This window comes from Saccostrea cucullata, unplaced genomic scaffold (genome assembly GCF_032062105.1).
Source record: "Saccostrea cucullata isolate Sc308-1 unplaced genomic scaffold, CSIRO_AGI_Scuc_v1 ctg4984, whole genome shotgun sequence".
NCBI classification, from domain to species: Eukaryota; Metazoa; Mollusca; class Bivalvia; order Ostreida; family Ostreidae; genus Saccostrea; species Saccostrea cuccullata.
In genome coordinates this window covers 1-18,993 of record NW_026930907.1, presented here as the reverse complement: position 1 = coordinate 18,993, position 18,993 = coordinate 1, and the positions used below count along the sequence as shown (strand labels likewise).

The window sequence follows — 18,993 nt, the reverse complement described above, 5'->3', positions numbered from 1 at the left end:
ATTCTATTTGATTTGTGAAAGAAAACATACGTTTAGAAGAGGAAATTCAAAACCAGAACTCAAATATTCGGCCAAAGTGTTGTGATTTAATTACTTCGAAATAGAGGACACTCTCAAGAACGTGTTGCGGATAGACATTTCATTTCTATATTTTTCTAATTTGATTTTGTTGTAAAAATTTACTCTTGTTTTGTTTATTAAATTTGTTAAAAATTCATTTGTTTTATTTCCTTCATTTATTCAAGTTCTTAAAGTGTATAACTCACATCTCAACACTTATATAAAACAGCTAAATTTATTTTGATATGTGTTTTAGAGAGAAAACTTGTGGTTTGTTCCCATTTTTTCAAATTGTTTTTTATCAACCCCTGTAAAAAATGATATAACAAATGTAGCCCTTTAATTCGGTCAATCCATAGATATATCGTCTTCAGAGAAAAGAATATTGACCGAGCACGAAGTAATCTTTATATCTATGGATTGAACTCATCAAAGGGCTATATTTATATAATGTTGAACCCGCTTTTGATTGGTTATTTGGATTTTAAATTTTGAAACTCGAATTTCGAAATTCGAATCTCGAATGAGCTTTCTGGGCTTTCGTATATTAGTCATTTGAAAGCAGAAAGACGTGAATTTCCTTGTTGTTTTTTTATCTGACAGTGTCATTAAATTTATGTAACTCGTCCTTAAAAATGCTTCATTTTTCAATATAAAAGAAATTTCCTACATTTAAACTACGATAAAATGAACCCGAACATATATTAATTTTTTTCACATAGATTTATTTCAAATCAATTCTATTTTTGAATACCAAAGGATAAAATTGTAAGGCAGTTGGTCCTGATAAAATATGTAATGATATATGCTTAAACATGGCCAAATGATTCTGATGCCAATATTTCTGAAAATATTAATGGTTGCTTAACTTATGGATATCAACCTTTTTTATGGTGTGAAGGACACATCACTACAGTATACAAATCTAACAACATTAATGATCCCAACAATTATAGCAATAAGGAGCTCAATTGGGAACTTCTTAACTCAAGATTAGATAAAATTGATATCAACATTGAACATGTCACGATTGGATATACAATCATGTAACTTACAGTCCAACCCCCTCCCTTTGTTGTCATGTCAAAGTACGCTTTTTTTCTTTCGTTTTCCATCCGGATAAATTATATATACACCATTGTTACAACGCGAAATGTAATAACAACGCAAAATGTAATAAACTTGGATTGTAACATTTTGCGTTATTACATTGTGCGTCGAGATCAACACAATTTTTAGATTATTACATTTTGCGTTATTATACATCGTCCACATCATTTTTGATTATACATCGTCCACAATATTTTTGATAGTCTTATTTAATTTCTAACTATTAACTCATAATTCATTTACATTATTAAAGATTGACCATAGGTTCATTATTAGCTCTTGATATGCATGTTTGGAATGTGTACATTGGTTAACAAAGAAGTGTATGTGTGTCAAGCGAGGAAGGGCAGGGATAGGGTGGAATGTTTTCTTAGTGTGATTATCATTGTATTACTATGGACATACAGAAACAATCCATTTTATTATTGGATGGAGAGAAGGGGGGTGTCTTTGATTGTCTGCAATGCTGGTGATTTGCATGGGACAGTATAGTATCACAATTGTCAATAAACCCCTTCCGATATATGTTTACACATGACAGTACAAAAAAATAGATTTTCTTTAGATTCATTGCATTTGTCTATAAAAAAAACCAAAAAAAACAAAGGTACACTGGTCATTACCCCAAACAACCCTATCTACACACTCACGGTTCTAATTTGCAACACCTATAATTTGAATACATTTATTAAACTGATTTTAATTACATGTAGCTTATTAAATCAATATATTATGAAATTCATTTATTGTAAGAAATTGCATATATCTGGGGGTTTTTTTTCCACACCAAAGAGTGTTTTATTACATTTTCCGTTCTAGCTTTTTGCTTTATCTCGACGCAAAATGTAACAACACAAAATGTAATAATCCAAAAATCGTGTCATTACATTTTGCGTTGATCTCAACGCAAAATGTAATAACGTGAAATGTAATAATCCTCAAAAGTGTTGTTACATTTTGCGTTATTACATTCTGCGTTGATTTCGACGCAAAATGTAATACCGCAAAATGTAATAATCCATGTTTATTACATTTCGCGTTGTTATTACATTTCGCGTTTTAACACACCATTCTTTCCTTTCCGACCTGGGTTCTTCTTGATTATGGTTGCACAGTCTCTGTACTTATTGCCTGAAAAACAGACTGATACACTGTATGTTACATGAATATGTAATAGAAATTCTTTACAAAAGCGCTGTTTGAAAATAGGACGAGGCTGATTTCTTTAGGCTCTGAAATTATAAAGTACTAGTATCTGTCGTAGAGGAAAACAATGATAACATTTTTACAAGAGGAATTTAAAGACATTCAGAAAGTAGTATTATTCTATAATTGCCAAAGTTGATATATCATGGTACCTTTTGATTAATCAATTATTACAAATATTAAAAAAACACAAAATGTATCGTTTTGAATTACTCCTTTAGATATTTTCGTCACATTATATGTAGAGATGACATTCACTTTGAAGGAAACAGGATGTACAGTCTTAACAAGGGATCAAGCCAGTTTCCAAAACCAGCGAGAACTTTGAAGGTTTTGATGAAGTTTTGCTACAATATTTACAAAAAATATTTGTAATTATTTTCATTTAAATCTATGAATTATTTATCATGTATAACGAATTAAAAAATTATTTATCATTCATTACTAAATAAATTGGGATTTGAATGTTCGTATTTTACGGTGAATTAGAACTTCTTAACTCAAGATAAGATAAAATTGATATTCAAAATGCAATGATTAAATGAATCCAAGTCAAATAAAATGAAAAAAAATAACAAACTAGAACTTCAGTTATGCAATAAAATTCCAATGAAATTCGACTTTTTACTGAAACCACTAAGATTATCCTACAAAAACATGAGATTAATATCACTTACAAAGTAATTTTGCTTTTCTGATATAAACTAATAAAAGCTTATAGGAGCAGTACAAGTAATATGAGATTTTTCCTACTATCTTCGCGAAAAATGTTTCGTACCTACCTGTAGACTCGTCTTGAAAGCAACTTTGTCCAAACATACAGGAACCGTTGAAATCTCACATAACTTTTATAGCCAAGGACATAATAGGTGATGAACTATCACGATTAATTTTTTTGAAATTTAGAGATAATTTCTTATAATCGATATCTAAGATTGATTTGAGGTCGTAAAAATTATTTAAAATATGCAGAGGCATTATACAAATAGAATTTTGTCGTTGCTCGGTCTCTGTAGTTATCGCAGGGGTAAAATACCAAACCCGTGACGACATAACTGTTGATCAGGCAGTGGCAGAGTGAATGTGAAACGTAACGAGAATTCATGTAAACAAACACAAGAAATCGGAGTTTAAAAGCATTTAAAATGAATATCATGTGTGATTCATGTAGGAATAAAGCTTTTGAATAAGGTATGGTAATATACTTCTACAATTTCTTCGTAAAATTAAAGCAGGGAGGGTGTTTACTTGCCGATCAGCCTTTCCTCTGTCGTTCGTAACAAATAAGATGCAAAAGTTCAACACTACGCCGCACACTTTGAAACTTAGTTTTTGTTTCTATCTAAAGTTCTTATTCTATTGTTTTTGGAAAGTGCTGCTAAAATCGTATGGTTTACGGGAATTAATGCATTTTTTTTCGATGTTATGAACAAAATGTAAAAATTTGGGAAGGTTTCGTACGAAAGTGTTGAATAATTATTTCTGTGATAGGACAGTAGGATTCTAGCAGCACTTTTCATGGTACAGAGATGTTTTTACATAACTATGACCACAAATTGAAATTAATTATCCCCGGGGTAGTGTTGAACTTTTCACTTTTTCATTAAGACATATTTTCTAATTATAGACGTCACGTGCTAACGTCGTGGTGAAGTGCTTCATGTAGTGTAAGTCCCTTTGACGTCTATAGAATGCATAATTATAAAAAAAAGTTTTATTCTTGACTTTTCCGATTCATTAGTGTTACATAATTATAAAAAAGTGTTAATTCGCCGAGTTCTGGTCAATGTGCTGCCTTAACTTACCCGCGTAAGTTTTCGATAAAGGTTTTCAAAACATCAAAGTTTTCAATAAAGTTTTGTAAAGTGTCAAAGTTTTCGATAAAGTTTTTCAAAGTGTCAAAGTTTTCAATAAAGTCTTTCAAAGTGTCAATGTTTTCAATAAAGTTTTTCAAAGTATCCAAGATTTCAATAAAGTTTTCAAAGTATCAAAGTTTTCGATAGTTTTTCAAAGTGTCAAAGTTTTCGAAATAGTTTGTCAAAGTGCCAAAGTTTTCGATAAAGTTTTTCAAAGTTTCCAAGTTTTCGATTAAATTTTCCAAGGTGTCAAAGTATCCCTAACAAAAAAATACTATAGGCAACTATAGACAACTATAGTCAAAGGTTCTTCAAAGTGTCAAAGTTTTCATCGAAGTTTTTCAAAGTTCCAAAGTTTTCATCATAGTTTTTCAAAGTGTCCAAATTTTCGCCAAAGTTTTTCAAAGTGTCAAAGTTTTCGCCAAGGTTTTTCAAAGTGTCAAAGTTTTCGCCAAAGCTTTTCAAAGTGTTAAAGTATCCAAGTTTGCGATTAAATTTTTCTAGGTGTCAAAGTTTTCGCCAAAGTTTTTCAAAGTGTCAAAGTTTTCGCCAAAGTTTTTCAAAGTGTCAAAGTTATCACAATAGTAAATCAAAGTTTTCAAAGTGTCAAAGTTATAACTATAGTTACCTATAGTTAACTATAGTAAACTAACCAACAATCTACTCGCGGATGATGAGGGGTGTATATTGTCAACACAGGGGAAAAACTGCCTTTTAAATCAAATATATTTGAAAACAAATGAAATATGTCAGAAAATAAAATAATATCTACTAACTGCCAGGGGTTGAACGATACGAAAAAAAGAAAAGATTTTTTCAGTACTTCCGACAACAAAGGTGTAATATTCTATGCTTGAGTGATACACATTTTACTGATGAAATGGAACAAAATATAAGAAATGAATGGGGTTATGAAGCTCGTTTTAGCTCATACACTTCAAAAGCTATAGGAATAGCCATTTTATTTAAGAATAATTTTGACTTTGTAGTCCATGATCAAATCTTAGATGATTCTGGCAATTTTCTTGCATTGAACTTAACAGTTGAAAATAGGAAAATAAGTCTGATATGCATATATGGACCAAATGAAGATTTTCCAGAATTCTATGAGAATTTGTCAGAGTTAATAACCAAATTTGACAATGAAGTTATTATTGTTGGTGATTTTAATTTAGTTTTAGACCCAAATAAAGATTATTTCAATTAATTACATATTAATAACCCAAAAGCCAGAAAGAAATTACTTGAACAAATAGATAGTCATAATTTAATAGATATTTACAGAGAGTTCCACCCAGAAGCAAAAAGATTTACTTGGAGGAAACCAAACCCTTTGAAACAAGCACGCTTAGACTTTGCCCTTGTATCCAACTCATTGTTGACTGATATACAAAATTGTGATATTCTTGGAAGTTATAGACCAGACCATTGACCAATTTTACTGACCCTTAAGTTTAATGATTTCTTACATGGGAAAGGTTTATGGAAATTTAATAGTTCTCTTTTAAAAGACCCAAAGTATATTGAAATCATAAATGATGTTATTGATAATGTTAAAACTCAATATGCATTGCTGGTTTACAATGAAGCCGGCATTAAGGAAATATCCAATTCTGAAATACAATTTACTATAAATGACCAATTATTTTTAGAGACACTCCTAATGGAGATAAGGGCAAAAACAATTTCATATGCAAGTTATATCAAAAAGGAAAGGGTAAAAAATGAGAAAGACCTAATTGAGGAAATTACTGAACTGGAAAAAAAATTATGACAATGTAACTAGTATTGCTGAGAAGAAAAAAGCATTAGAATCAATAAGGCAACACAAGCTGATGGGGAATATGATAAGGTCAAGGGCAAAATGGACTAGTGAAAGGGAAAAACCAACAAGTTATTTTTTAAATCTTGAAAATAGACATTTTACAAATAAGATAATGCCAAAAATTATTAAAAGTGAAAATAATGAGGAAAGGGAAATAACAAAGCAATCTGAAATTCTAGAAGAAGTTGAAATTATTAGAAAATGTTGATTTGAATCGTAAATAATCCCCTGAAGAATGTAATGTCCCTAAATTAGATGATACTGAACGTTTGTAGTTGGAAGGTGTCATTTCATTTAGTGAAGCCTTATCAGTATTAAAAAAAGTGTCTAATAACAAACGTCCAGGTAGTGATGGCTTCACAGCAGAATTTTTAAAAGTATTTTGGAGAAATTTGGGTCATTTTGTAGTACGCTCTTTGAATTATGGTTATGAAATAGGTGAATTTTCTTCTACACAAAAGCAAGGAATAATTACTTGCATACCAAAAGAAGGAAAAATCAAATTTCATCTCAACAATTGGAGACCAATATAACTGCTAAACATTATTTACAAAATTGGATCAGGATGTATAGCAAACAGATTAAAACAAGTTTTAACCAAAATAGTTAGTTCAGATCAAACAAGTCTTATACCTGGGAGATACATCGGAGAGAATACACGTCTCGTATACGATCTGATGCACTACACAGAATTGCATGATATTCCTGGAACATTAGCCATGATAGATTTTGAGAAAACCTTCGACTCTGTGTCATGGACTTTTATTCAAGAAACATTGGAGCTTTTTAACTTTGGACCAAGTTTTTGTAACTGGATAAAATTTTTCCAAAATAATGTAGTTTCCTGTGTGTCGCAAGCAGGAATTTTATCTAACTTCTTCAAGTTAGGACGGGGCTGGAGACAGGGTGACCCAATTTCTCCTTATATATTTCTCTTATGTGCTGAGATACTGTCTATTAAAATAAGAAATAATGAGAATATCAAAGGAATTAAGATTAATGATACAGAATATTTAATGTCACAATATGCAGATGACACAATGATAATTCTTGGCGGCTCTGAAAAATCACTAAAGGCTACAATGCTAGTATTAGAAGAATTTTATAAAATGTCAAGTCTCAAAATCAATCAGTTAAAAACCAAAATTGTGTGGATTGGAAGTAAGAAGTATTCTGAGGATAGATTCTGCCCTGATCTGAAATTTCAATGGACAACAAACTTTAAACATTTAGGCATTTATTATGATGTTGACTTAGCAAAAATTACAAATCTAAACTATGACAAGAAACTGGTCAAAATTAAGACCATCATAGAGCAATGGAAAAAGAGAAACTTAACTCCTATTGGAAGAATCACATTGATTAAATCATTACTTATATCACAGCTTAATCATTTATTTATTACTTTACCAAACCCACCTGTAAGTGTTATAAAAGATCTAAACAAATTGATCTTTAACTTTTTATGGAAATCAAATGTAGACAAAATAAAAAGAAAAGTTGTTACACAAAAGTATGCACAGGGAGGATTAAAAATGGTTAATATTGTGTCCTACATAACTTAAAAATCTACATGGATAAGAAAAATAATCTATAACAATAACTCAAAGTGGAAAAAATTATTGGAAAATAGTGTAGAGATTGATAAACTTTTAAATACAGGATCAGAATATTTATCACATTTACAAGAGAATGTACAAAATAATTTCTGGAGAGATGTTTTGAAAGCTTTCCAAGAAATTCAAGAGAAGAAAGAGATAAGAAATTGGCAAGAATATGCCTGTCAACCTTTATGGCATAACAACCATTTCAAAATCGAAAATCAAGTAATATTTTACAAGTCTTGGTATGCAAAGGGAATATAATATGTATATGAACTTTAAGATGAGAATAGTAACTTCCTATCACTAGAAAATATTCAACACAATTATGATTTGAAAATTAATCATTTAACTCATACAGGCATACGGCAAGCGATACTTGCAGATTTAAAGAAGTATAACTTTTATAGAAATGGATTTATTCATAAACCAGATATTCCATGTAATATCAAAGTCTTTGTATTAAGAAAAAAAGGATCAAATCCTATATATGATATACTAAATAAATCAGTAATAAAACCTGTTGGCATGGGAAAATGGGCAAAATTTTTCACCTTGACAGATACAAACTAAAAAAAAAATTATTGTACATGTCTGCCTTTTTTAACAACCCAAAATAGTAAATAACAATGGCTTCAATACAGAATTAATCACTATATATTGACAACCAATAGTCTTATGTTTAAAATAGGCAAAACAGACTCTAACCTATGTACATTTTGTGAGGCAGAGGAAGAAACAATATTTCATTTCATTTGGCAATGTCCAGTTGTAAAAGAATTTCTAGATGGTTTTGTAAGACACTGTCAGCGAAAAGACATTGTATTAAATGTAGATGGTAAAACTTTTATATTTGGAGATATAAGTAAAACAATATCATCAAAATCATTAAATATATTGCTCATGTCAATGAAGCAATATATTTACAGAGTTCGATGTCAACACCTCAGCTCTCTATCCATGGTTTTCTGAATGAATTCAAATTTATTTATAAAACATTGAAATATACAGCCAGAGAAAGTGATAAAATAGATGAGTTTAACGCCTCCTGGCAAAAATGGCAATCCATACTCTCAGACTAAGATCAATAAACCCTGTCTCAAAACTAGTTTTGATACCTACTCTATCTGTAACCCACTTTCTTTTATAACATCATCTCTTTCTCTTGCATTCTCTTTCTCTCTCTTTCTATCTCTCAAAAACTGAATGTTGCAATGAAATATTGTGTTCATCTTGTATGTTTGTACTATATAGCATTGTGGAATTCAAATAAAAAAAAAATAAAAAAAAAGCTATAGTAAACTATAGTTAACTATAGAATTTTTTTGTTAGGGTATACTTTAGTATTGATATATTGGAGATAATGATATTTAGAACATTGCTGTGACGTCATGCCTTTGTTCTTGCTGTCTTAAAATTTACCTGTAGCCTTCCAATAATACTAGTTACAAAGTATTTTAGTGAGAGGGTATGGAATGATACCTGGTTAGTAAATTTAATACCTGGCGAGGCGGAGCCTCTACTCAGAAACTAGAGAAGAATCCTTCCTTAAGATCTTCATTAATTATTAAGAATTATAAAATTAATGCAGCTTCAGCACACACACGCTCTCACACCCTCTCTCACACATCCACACACACACACATATAAATAAAGATGATATTTGATAACTTAGACATTGAAATTACGTATGATACTTTATTAATTTATAAAAATATAGTAATCTTTTATAGTATTGGGAATCCCAGTGTTTAAGAGATCCATCATGGATGATATACCGATATTCAGGTCAATTACAGCCCTTCTATTCACAAGTCCTCTCATCAATCAAATTACATTAACACTAACTTTATTTCTTTTTCAGTTGTTTGCTGAAAATGAGAATAGAAAAACAAAATAAAACAAACATGACTGGTACGTTATATATTTCATTTTCAGAAATGAGAAATGTCCTTCACAGTTCACAAAGTTTCTAAACAAGTTTTCAATGCATGGGATTTTATGTTTGGATATTAAATGATCAACTAGAGTGTTCCAAGGAACGCATGTGTCGCCTGCTTATTAGTTTCGTTAGCGGTGTTACTCAATCTCAAGTTGTCAGCTTATTATATGCTACTAGCATATACAGTATTTCATGCCAAACAATCTAGCTTTATAGTTCTTAATACAGACAAGTATTAGCTTTCCTAAATAGCTTGTCTGACGTGGTTTGCTTAAAATCATAAAACGGAAAGAAATAATATATTATGTTATATAATTTATTTCTTTCTATAATATGATTTGAAGAGACCATGCGTAATCAATATTGTATACAATAATGTACAAAGAACATTAAATTGAAGCTCTAGCTGGATCCAGGATCATGAAACAAACTAAGAGTTAACTGAAATTCTTGATAAAATATTTATTAATTATGGAATTTATTTCTTCATTTGCACATGTATACCAACATCTCTGTGAAACAATATTAAAAATATCCCTAAGACCCTCCTAACCCTTCTGGTCTGCTTGGCTTAAGATGTTTCAAACTCTTATTTGACCTAACTGATTGTTTATTCAACAAACAGAATAATATGAAGGTTGTAAATTATTAAATCAATGGGCAGATCTTTGATCACTTAATGGGCGCTAGAGATAACAATTTTGGCAGAGCGTTCGACATGCTGACCATTCCCCTGCTGTTCTTGGAAGCTTTCATTGCTTCTCAAACCATTTGATGTACAATGATTCTCTACATAACACGGTTACGTAATTGATTGATGAATTTCGGAACTGAAGCATCTGGGAAAGAAACAAGAAGATTACAATGTAATATCGTCCAAAATATAATCATTTGATAGGAGTGAAGCATAACACTTCAGCAACACACAAATCTATTTACACAATAAAGAATAAAAAGCGAACATGAATTAGACTTTTTTTCTGTTTTCACTGCATACTAGTAAATCAATGTCAAGGTATATTTTTTGCCGAAAATTAACAATCAATTATTTAACCATAACATGTAAAATGACTTAATCTTTGATACACAACAGGAAACAGTGAGATTTAAATAATAGACATTTTTGAAAGAGAACTGAAGCGGACACATTCAAAGATGAAGGCACGGATTATACTAACGACAAGATCATTCAGTAATGTAAATAAAAGCTCATTTCCTCCTGAAACTATCTACATGCATCTTTGGAGATTATGCATGTATCGAAATTTCCACCATCGAACTATCTAAACAATTTCATGGAACGACTGCATAAATAAGCCCTGGTTAAATCTAGTACTGTCTGACGTCGTGACTTCATAGTATATGACTGCGATAGAGTACGTCTGTCAATCAAAGAAAACATTATTCCAACCTCAAATAAAAAATTAAGTTAAAATTATTAAAAATAATTATTTATATTTTTACATGCGTAAATACGTGTTTTTAAAAGTCTTTACACTAATTATCACTCTACGCGATATGTTGTGAGATCCCGATCCCGATGTATTTTCAAAATAGTTTAATATCAGTTTGTGTGGTAAATTAATATCACCCAGTTTCACAGTCCAGTATGATGAGCGAACAAGCATAAATATTAGTTATCAACACCCCACCACTCAAAATTCAAAAGTCTTAAGGTACATCCTCTGTTGGAAAAGTCTTTGTCACAAGATTTTAACACTTTTCGAAATGATAAATTAGCACTCACTTATTAATAAGTAAAAAGCACATGACATGTTTCCTTGTTATTTAATGTAGTAAAGCCCGTGAAACTTAGAATGGTAATTACATATACTGCAACTTCACATTGTCAGTCATTTTAAGTGGAACTTGTCATAAAGAGAATATGAAAAAGCAAACAAGAGAACCATAGACCACATCGCTCAACTGAGTAGCTTTGACCATGCTGTTCTTTACAAATTCTCCCCCTTGTAATACATATTGTGACCCCCGCCAACCACATGGGTCATAATTTTGACAATTTAAAATCCACATAACTTCAGGATGCTTCAACATAAGTTTCAGCTCTTCTGGCCCAGTAGTTCCCAAAAAGATTTTTTTAGTTTTTCCTATATATTTCAATGTAAAACTTTTTTGATTCCCTTTTGTGGCCCGCACTACCCCCGGAGGCCATGATTTGAACAATTTAGAATCTACACTACCACATAAGTTTCATCTTTTCTGGTCTAGTGGTTCTAGAAAAAAAGATTTTAAAAGTTTTTTTCTATGTATTTCTATGTAAAGCTTTGATTCCCTATTGAGGCCAAACCCAACCCCCAGGGGTCATGCTTTGAACAATTGAGAATATACTCTACCCCATGTTGCTTCACATAAGTTTGATCTTTTCTGGTCCAGTGGTTCTTGAGAAGATTTTTTTAATAGCCCCACAATAATTTTTGTCTTTTCTTAATTATCTCCCCTTGTGAGAGGACCTGGACCTTTATTTTAACAATTTGATTTTCCTTTTACCATGAAATGCTTTGTACCAAGTTTGGTTAAAATTGGTCCTGTGGTTCTTGAGAAGAAGTCAAAAGTGTGAAAAGTTTACAGACGGACGGACGACGGACAAATATGATTTTGATAAAATCTTCTTAAAAGTTGTTAGAACATATTTTTTGCCTTTGCATGCTTCAGTTCAATGTTATTTTCAAGATAAAGCTATAAGCAGATTAACATGATCTTGACATTCAAGAAAACAACAAAATGATAGATACAACCTTTTTTTATTCCCCAATAAACGGAGTGTGTCTGTTTCTCTGTCTGTCTGTGTCTCTGTCAGTTTTAAAATTGCCCATAATTTTTTTTAGTGGAGCTATTACTTTTATATTTCACATTTGTATTTCTTGTGACAAGACCTTTCCTTGGGTACCACCAAATTCGACCAATTGACCTTGGAGTTTGACCAAATTTAACACAAAAATAACAAAGTTTTACCTTGGCCATATCTTTTGAACAGTAAATACTAGGACATTTATACTTCACATATGCATTCTTTGTGGAAAGACCTTTCTTTGGATATCAACAACCCTGACCTTGGAAATTTCCGTACTTATGGAAAAACGTTTACTTTGGTCATTACTTAAAAGATTTAGGGCTAGTGCTTTTGTACTTTACATTTTTAATCCTTTTGACAAGACCTTTCATTTCATAGCAAGACCTTTGACCCTTTGACATTGACCTTGGAGTTTGACCTATTGTTTTTTTTTTTAATTTTATCATTGGTCATAACTTCTGAACTGTAAAAACTAGAGCTTCCACTCCTTACATATGCATTGTTTTTGGCAAAGCCTCTCATTGGATACCAACAACACTGACCTTTTGAATTTGACCTTGGTGATTTTAGTACTAAGGAAAAAATTTTACCTTGGTCCAAAATTTTGAACACGAAGGACTAGTGCTCTCAATCTTCACATATGTAATTCTGGTGAGAAGACCCTTCATTTGATACCAAGAACTTTGACACTTTGACATTGAAGTTTGACCTACATAAACCTTGGACCACTCTCATATTTCACAATTGTATTTCCAGTGAGAATACCCTACTTTTGGTACCAATATATTCAATTTGCATTAAAAAAATTATCCTTCGCTATGTTGTTATACGGGGGTATCAGTGTTTCACAAAACAGCTTGTTTCGGTACTTTTATTGTACAGTCTTTTAATGCTTTACAGTGCAGTTTAATCGTCATATCTTCGAGTTTCTCATAATTTTAATCAATCTTTTGCTGTATGATACAGATATCTTAATTTCAGATCTTCATTAATTATTAAGAACTATAAATGCAGCTTCGACACACAAAATTAAAAAGAAAATAAATTACGTAATAATTGATAAACATGTATAAGAATATTCAATTGATAGTCATGGGAATTCCAGTGTTTATGCGTAAAAAACGCTTAAGGGAGAGTTCCATCATGGATGATATATTTAGGTGAATTACAGCCCTTCCATTTACAAGCCATCTCATCCATCAGATTACATTAACATTTACTTATTTCTTTTTAAGATGTTTGTGGAAAAGAGAATACAGATTTAAAACTGAAAAAATTAATAATAAATGGTATGGCATGTCAAACGTTGCAATATTCAATCATTTTCTTTTGTATTGTTTAATTGTTCATTTGTATTGTATAATTTTTATTTGTATTTTTTTAATATTATTTTTCATTTGTATTGTAAAATTTTCCATTTATGTTGCAATATTTTGATTTATATTGCAAAATTTCTTGTTTATATTGCAAAATTTCTTAATTGTATTCGATAATTTTTTATTTTAACCCCCGGTTGAAAAGCTGGAGGGTAAATAATAATCAGGATGTACTCCACTCTGTTACGCTTTGGGGTACCCATCTCTTATCCGCCACTCCAACGTATGAAATTTGATGAATCTTTCGCAGAATCTTTATTACATATTGTCATTGTGCACCATTTATTTTACATTTTGATCCTACACATTTTGGGTTTCCATAGCAAAACATTGACACTGCCATTATATTCACATGGGAGGCAAGGGAGGTATCATTTAGTTAGCTCATTGCTCACAGTAACTCTAGTTTGTATTGTATCCCAGGAATGTATTTTTTAGAATTTCGTGAAGAAGGAATTCTTTCGTCTAGATTTAGCCTATATTGTGTTGAAAAATGCGAGATGATCCGGGTGCTTTTGAAATGTGCGTTCTTGTAGTAAGAGAGCCACTTACCTGAAAAGGGGCTCTGACAGACGGCAAATAAATACTGTATTTGTATTATATTTATAATCTGTCCTCAGAAATGCTGTCTGAGAAAATGAAAAATCTGATTTTGACCGGTTGTACCTTAGCCTACCACCCCCTCAGAAATCGTGAGTTGTCGGGTTTTGGCAGATTTTCTCTCTCTCTCTCCCCTCCCCGAAGTACCTAAAACTCCACGCAATCACCCGACCCGAAACATAAAAAAGCAACAACAATCTCCAAAATACAATACAAAAGAAAAATTATCGAATGCAATTAAGAAATTTTGCAATGCAAATAAGAAATTCTATAATGTTAATAGAAAGTAATACATTTCAAATGAAATATTATACAATACAAATGAATAATTATACAATATAAATGAAAAATTATACAATACAAAAGGGAAACATCAAATATTGCAACACCATAGACTGGAACGTTATATTTTCTTCAATTTCAGAAATGAAAAATGTCCTTCACATTTCACAATTTTTCTAAACATGTTTTCAATGCATGGACTTTTTGTATTTTGATATTAAGTAGTCTAAATTCTGAGTTTACATTCATCAAAATATTGTAATTTTTGAAAATTTTATTTTTAAATTTTTGAATCATTTTAATATATGTATACAAAGGAAAAATTATCGGTATGACCGGAGTCCCTCCCGTGTTAAGATTAGGTCCATCTATTTAGTATTCATATTTTTTTGTTGAACTTAAAGCTACCTCAATAAATTATAAACTTTATTTTGCGACTTGGATTTAATTCCTGGCATTTGCAGGAGTGTTTGACACAGCCGAAGCGTTACATGCTCCTTCACTCTATATAAAATGCACTTCATACATGTCCATAAATTAGAGCATTGGATATACATGGTAATGTAATATCGTACTCTTTGCAACTTTTATTGAGATCCATGTATGCTGTTGTTAATATGTGAAATAATCCTTTTTGCTTTTCTTCAATCGTAGGTTTTCTTTAAGAAATAGGTAAGTTTATTTTACGATTTTTAAAATAACCCTTTAATTTAATTTAAATGATATAATGTCATTTATTTATTTGATCTTTTTTATAAGGTAAGCATTTAACCGAAAAATTGATTCTTTACAACATACATCAACTGTTATGCAACATACACTTAATGTTTTCATCAGAGAAATATGACGTTACCTTTTCCCCAAAAGCATTTTAAAGTGCGGTACAAGTTTCTTAAAAGTTCAGAATAAATAATTTTATAATTAACCTAATATTTAAACAAAAGTATAACTTTTCTTATTTTATGAGATTAAAGCAAGTATACAATAAAAGGGATTTGGGCATTAAATTCTAGATAATGTACTTTTGAAAGTGCGTAAAATTTGCGATTGCGGGAAACGGTATATGCGTGATTTTTCGTTAAAAATAGGAAATAGTATATGCGTTAAAATGAGTGAGTGCGGGTTAGGGGGTTAAACCTGTTTTTAGACATCAATTTTGCTGAAGCAAGTATGATAATAAGATTTATAACATATAATAATATGAGTTAATATTTTATTTGATAACAGAACATTATTTCAACAAGAATCCAATTTACGTACAAACTACACCCTGCTCCTTGGCCCTACTTTTCACTTGAGCATAATATGATATAACATATTAAATGTACTTTGTTAATATCTGTAATTACTTTAAACGTTTTGATCAATAATTATAAAATAGATATTCGCTGATTACTTTTATAAATTTGTTTGCTATTATAAAAGAAACTAATATTGCACTTATCAAAACATACAAGTTCATTGAATACGTTTTAAAAGAATTAACGATATCATAAATTATGACCCATTTCTTATAAAGAAAATTGGTGATTTATTTTTATTTTCATTCATTATAATGAAACGATATCTGATTTATACGATAATTATGGAGATATACTTTAATGTTGCTGTAGTATATAAAACATATGAGGATAACGAACGGTTTTCAAGTTCAAAGTACATAAAATGATATAAAATTGGAGCAGTGCAAATATGAAACACCAAAACATCAGAGGTGGAATCAGGTACCATATGCATGAAGGAATAAGCATCCCCCACCGACCAGCCAAACTCGCTATGTGCTCCTCGTCATGATCGGGATATGACGAAATATCCGTCGTTAATTCAGTGTATAAATGCACTATTTGGTCTGAAAATTTTCAGTCAGATTTTGACTCAATGAAATTGAAAATGCTGACAAGGTCATTGTATTGACATTAAAACTTACAAAGTGATAATATAAAACGAGACTGGTGAAAAAATCTTGTTTCATCAACTTTTTTGCCAATAATTAATCTCGTTTTGGAAATTGTTCGTACGTAGAGCGTGCTCTTACAAAATCGATTCAATTATGTAAATTTACGAGTTCCGTTTTTATTGAGAAAGCAGGTGTCAATAATGTCAAAAAGCCTTGACTTTAATTTATAGTGGGATATTGTTTTGTTTAAAGTTGAAAAGTGACTAAGCTGTAGATTTTTGGTAAATTATTGTGATTTCAAATCGTTCAAAATTTCCATTGGCATTTTAAGTATCCACATCTGATTTACACTACTTCTTGAATATAATGTTGCACAGCACCCTTGAAGTTTCTCTTTCACTACTTTTAATATCTAAGTGTGGAGTAACAAAAGAGGCTTGGTTGAACATATAGCAAAACCCGCAATGCGTCTTTGTAAAGTTTTTTTATGGGTTTCTGATTCCAATATATATTTGGAAGATCAAATTCATTTTGGTTTTTTTTTTTTTGGGGGGGGGGGGGTTATTAAAAAAAATAAAAATTGACAATGTCACATGATTTTGAAGAATTTCGTAGAAAAGGAACTATAAATATTAGTTGGATTACTACTTGTAGAATTAAAGTTCCTCTAAGATACAATTTATATAATGAGCCTTAAAAACGAAGACAATGTTCTTACCTGCTTCATCATTAGGAACCAGAACGCACTGATCATGTAATTTATCTAATTCTTTTTTTAATCAATCTTGAACTTAATCTAAGGACCAAAGTTTTGTATTTATAATGCAATTTTATTATATACAAAATATGATTACAATTTTTGCAAATTGCCTTACCTTTAAAAAAATCATGAAATTTTTTCATCATGATTAAAATACCACCTCTTGAATTATTAACAACTTTACTTTTTTAATTAAATTTTTAAAAAGTTGATCAATAATTTTATTCAGATTTCAAATTACATTTTTGTATGAATGGCACATGACATGATCGTGACAATACGTAATACTTAATTTACCATAACTTTTTTTCCTCTTTGTTAACTACGAACTTGAAGCTTTGTCTAAAAGTTTTACAGATTGGACAATGTAAAATATTGTCCGAATTTTTTTAATGTAGCATTTACACGTTATTTCTATTTTGTAGATCATCCAATGGCTACCAACATTGTGCTGCCCTTAACATTGTGGATACTGCTTATTAAAATCATAAGTAAGATTTATTATTCAGGATTATAAGAGTACATTGTCACGTGATTTTATTGACTACGTTATAGATCTAATATTCAAAACCTTATTAAAGAGCCACTTTGGTTTTTTGGGCATATGAATTTCTAAAGTAGAAACTGCTAAGTTTTGGTTAACAATGCATTGTTTAACACTTGGATCCTTGGTGACTGAAAATGAAATGCGTCATCTTTACCATATTCTGAAAATTTCGTTTAAAATAGCTAAAATTTGAAGTATTTTTGTAAATATTTGACATGGAACACAACGTATTTACAATTGAAAATAAAATAGCTTTTCTCAAATTTTGATATCTTTTTGCACTTTAAAAGGTGTACTATCCCTTGACCCATGTTTAAGAGGAAACTACAAAATTCTTACGGATTTACCTAAACGAAGTCCCGATTTTGCACAGGACGCTGCCCCAATTTGCGACAGATATCTAGAGGAAGGATGGTACCGTGCACCTAATTATGAGATGGTAGCATCCCCACCTAGTATAGGGTTTTGTGGAACTCTATACCCGTTTTGGTTAAAGGGTAAGCTATATCAGGTTCTGGTTTATTAAGATTGAATGTGTAAGTTATGATGAAATTCCAAGTTTATAATTAAAATGAAAAAAAAACTCTCTTGATTAACCTGAATGTTACCTAGACATTGTATTATAAAGGAAAATAAAAGTTTCAAAAATATATTCAATAGCTGTTACATGTTTTTAAGAAAAATTAATAACAGAGGAATTGTTAAAAATATACCCCGATAGTTGAGAGATTTTGTTGGCAAAAAACCGAGACCGAAGTTCTACGTTTTAGAACAAGAAAATCTCAAGACTGAGGGGTCTATTCTCAAATATTTGCTACAACGAAAGAATTATTTCTATTCTGCTAAACCGAATATTTAATCTTCTATAAAGAGAAATGGGACATCATCAAGTGTGTTATTAATTCATAATTGAATGTTATCATCGTTCATTTGTACCTCAAGGATAAGAAAAAGTACTCTGTTATCGGAACATAAAGTAATATTTTCCACAACTATTTGTCTCATAATAAAAAAAAAATGCCTCTATCCTTTTCCTAGTGAAGGCAGTCAAAACTAGTTTTAATGGTAACGGGGAACATTGAAGATTTTACCAAACGCTCTCAAATCCCCCTTTTTGTA

General features: G+C 30.7%; 1 long non-coding RNA gene across 1 annotated transcript; it reads left to right on the top strand.

Annotated features, from left to right (window-relative positions):
• The first annotated feature begins 15,269 nt into the window (after nucleotides 1-15,269).
• LOC134230526 (uncharacterized) lies at nucleotides 15,270-18,372 on the top strand. The gene is made up of 3 exons (XR_009984371.1): nucleotides 15,270-15,342; nucleotides 17,753-17,818; nucleotides 18,165-18,372. It is a non-coding gene; the product is annotated as an uncharacterized LOC134230526 (long non-coding RNA).
• The last annotated feature ends 621 nt before the right edge of the window (nucleotides 18,373-18,993 follow it).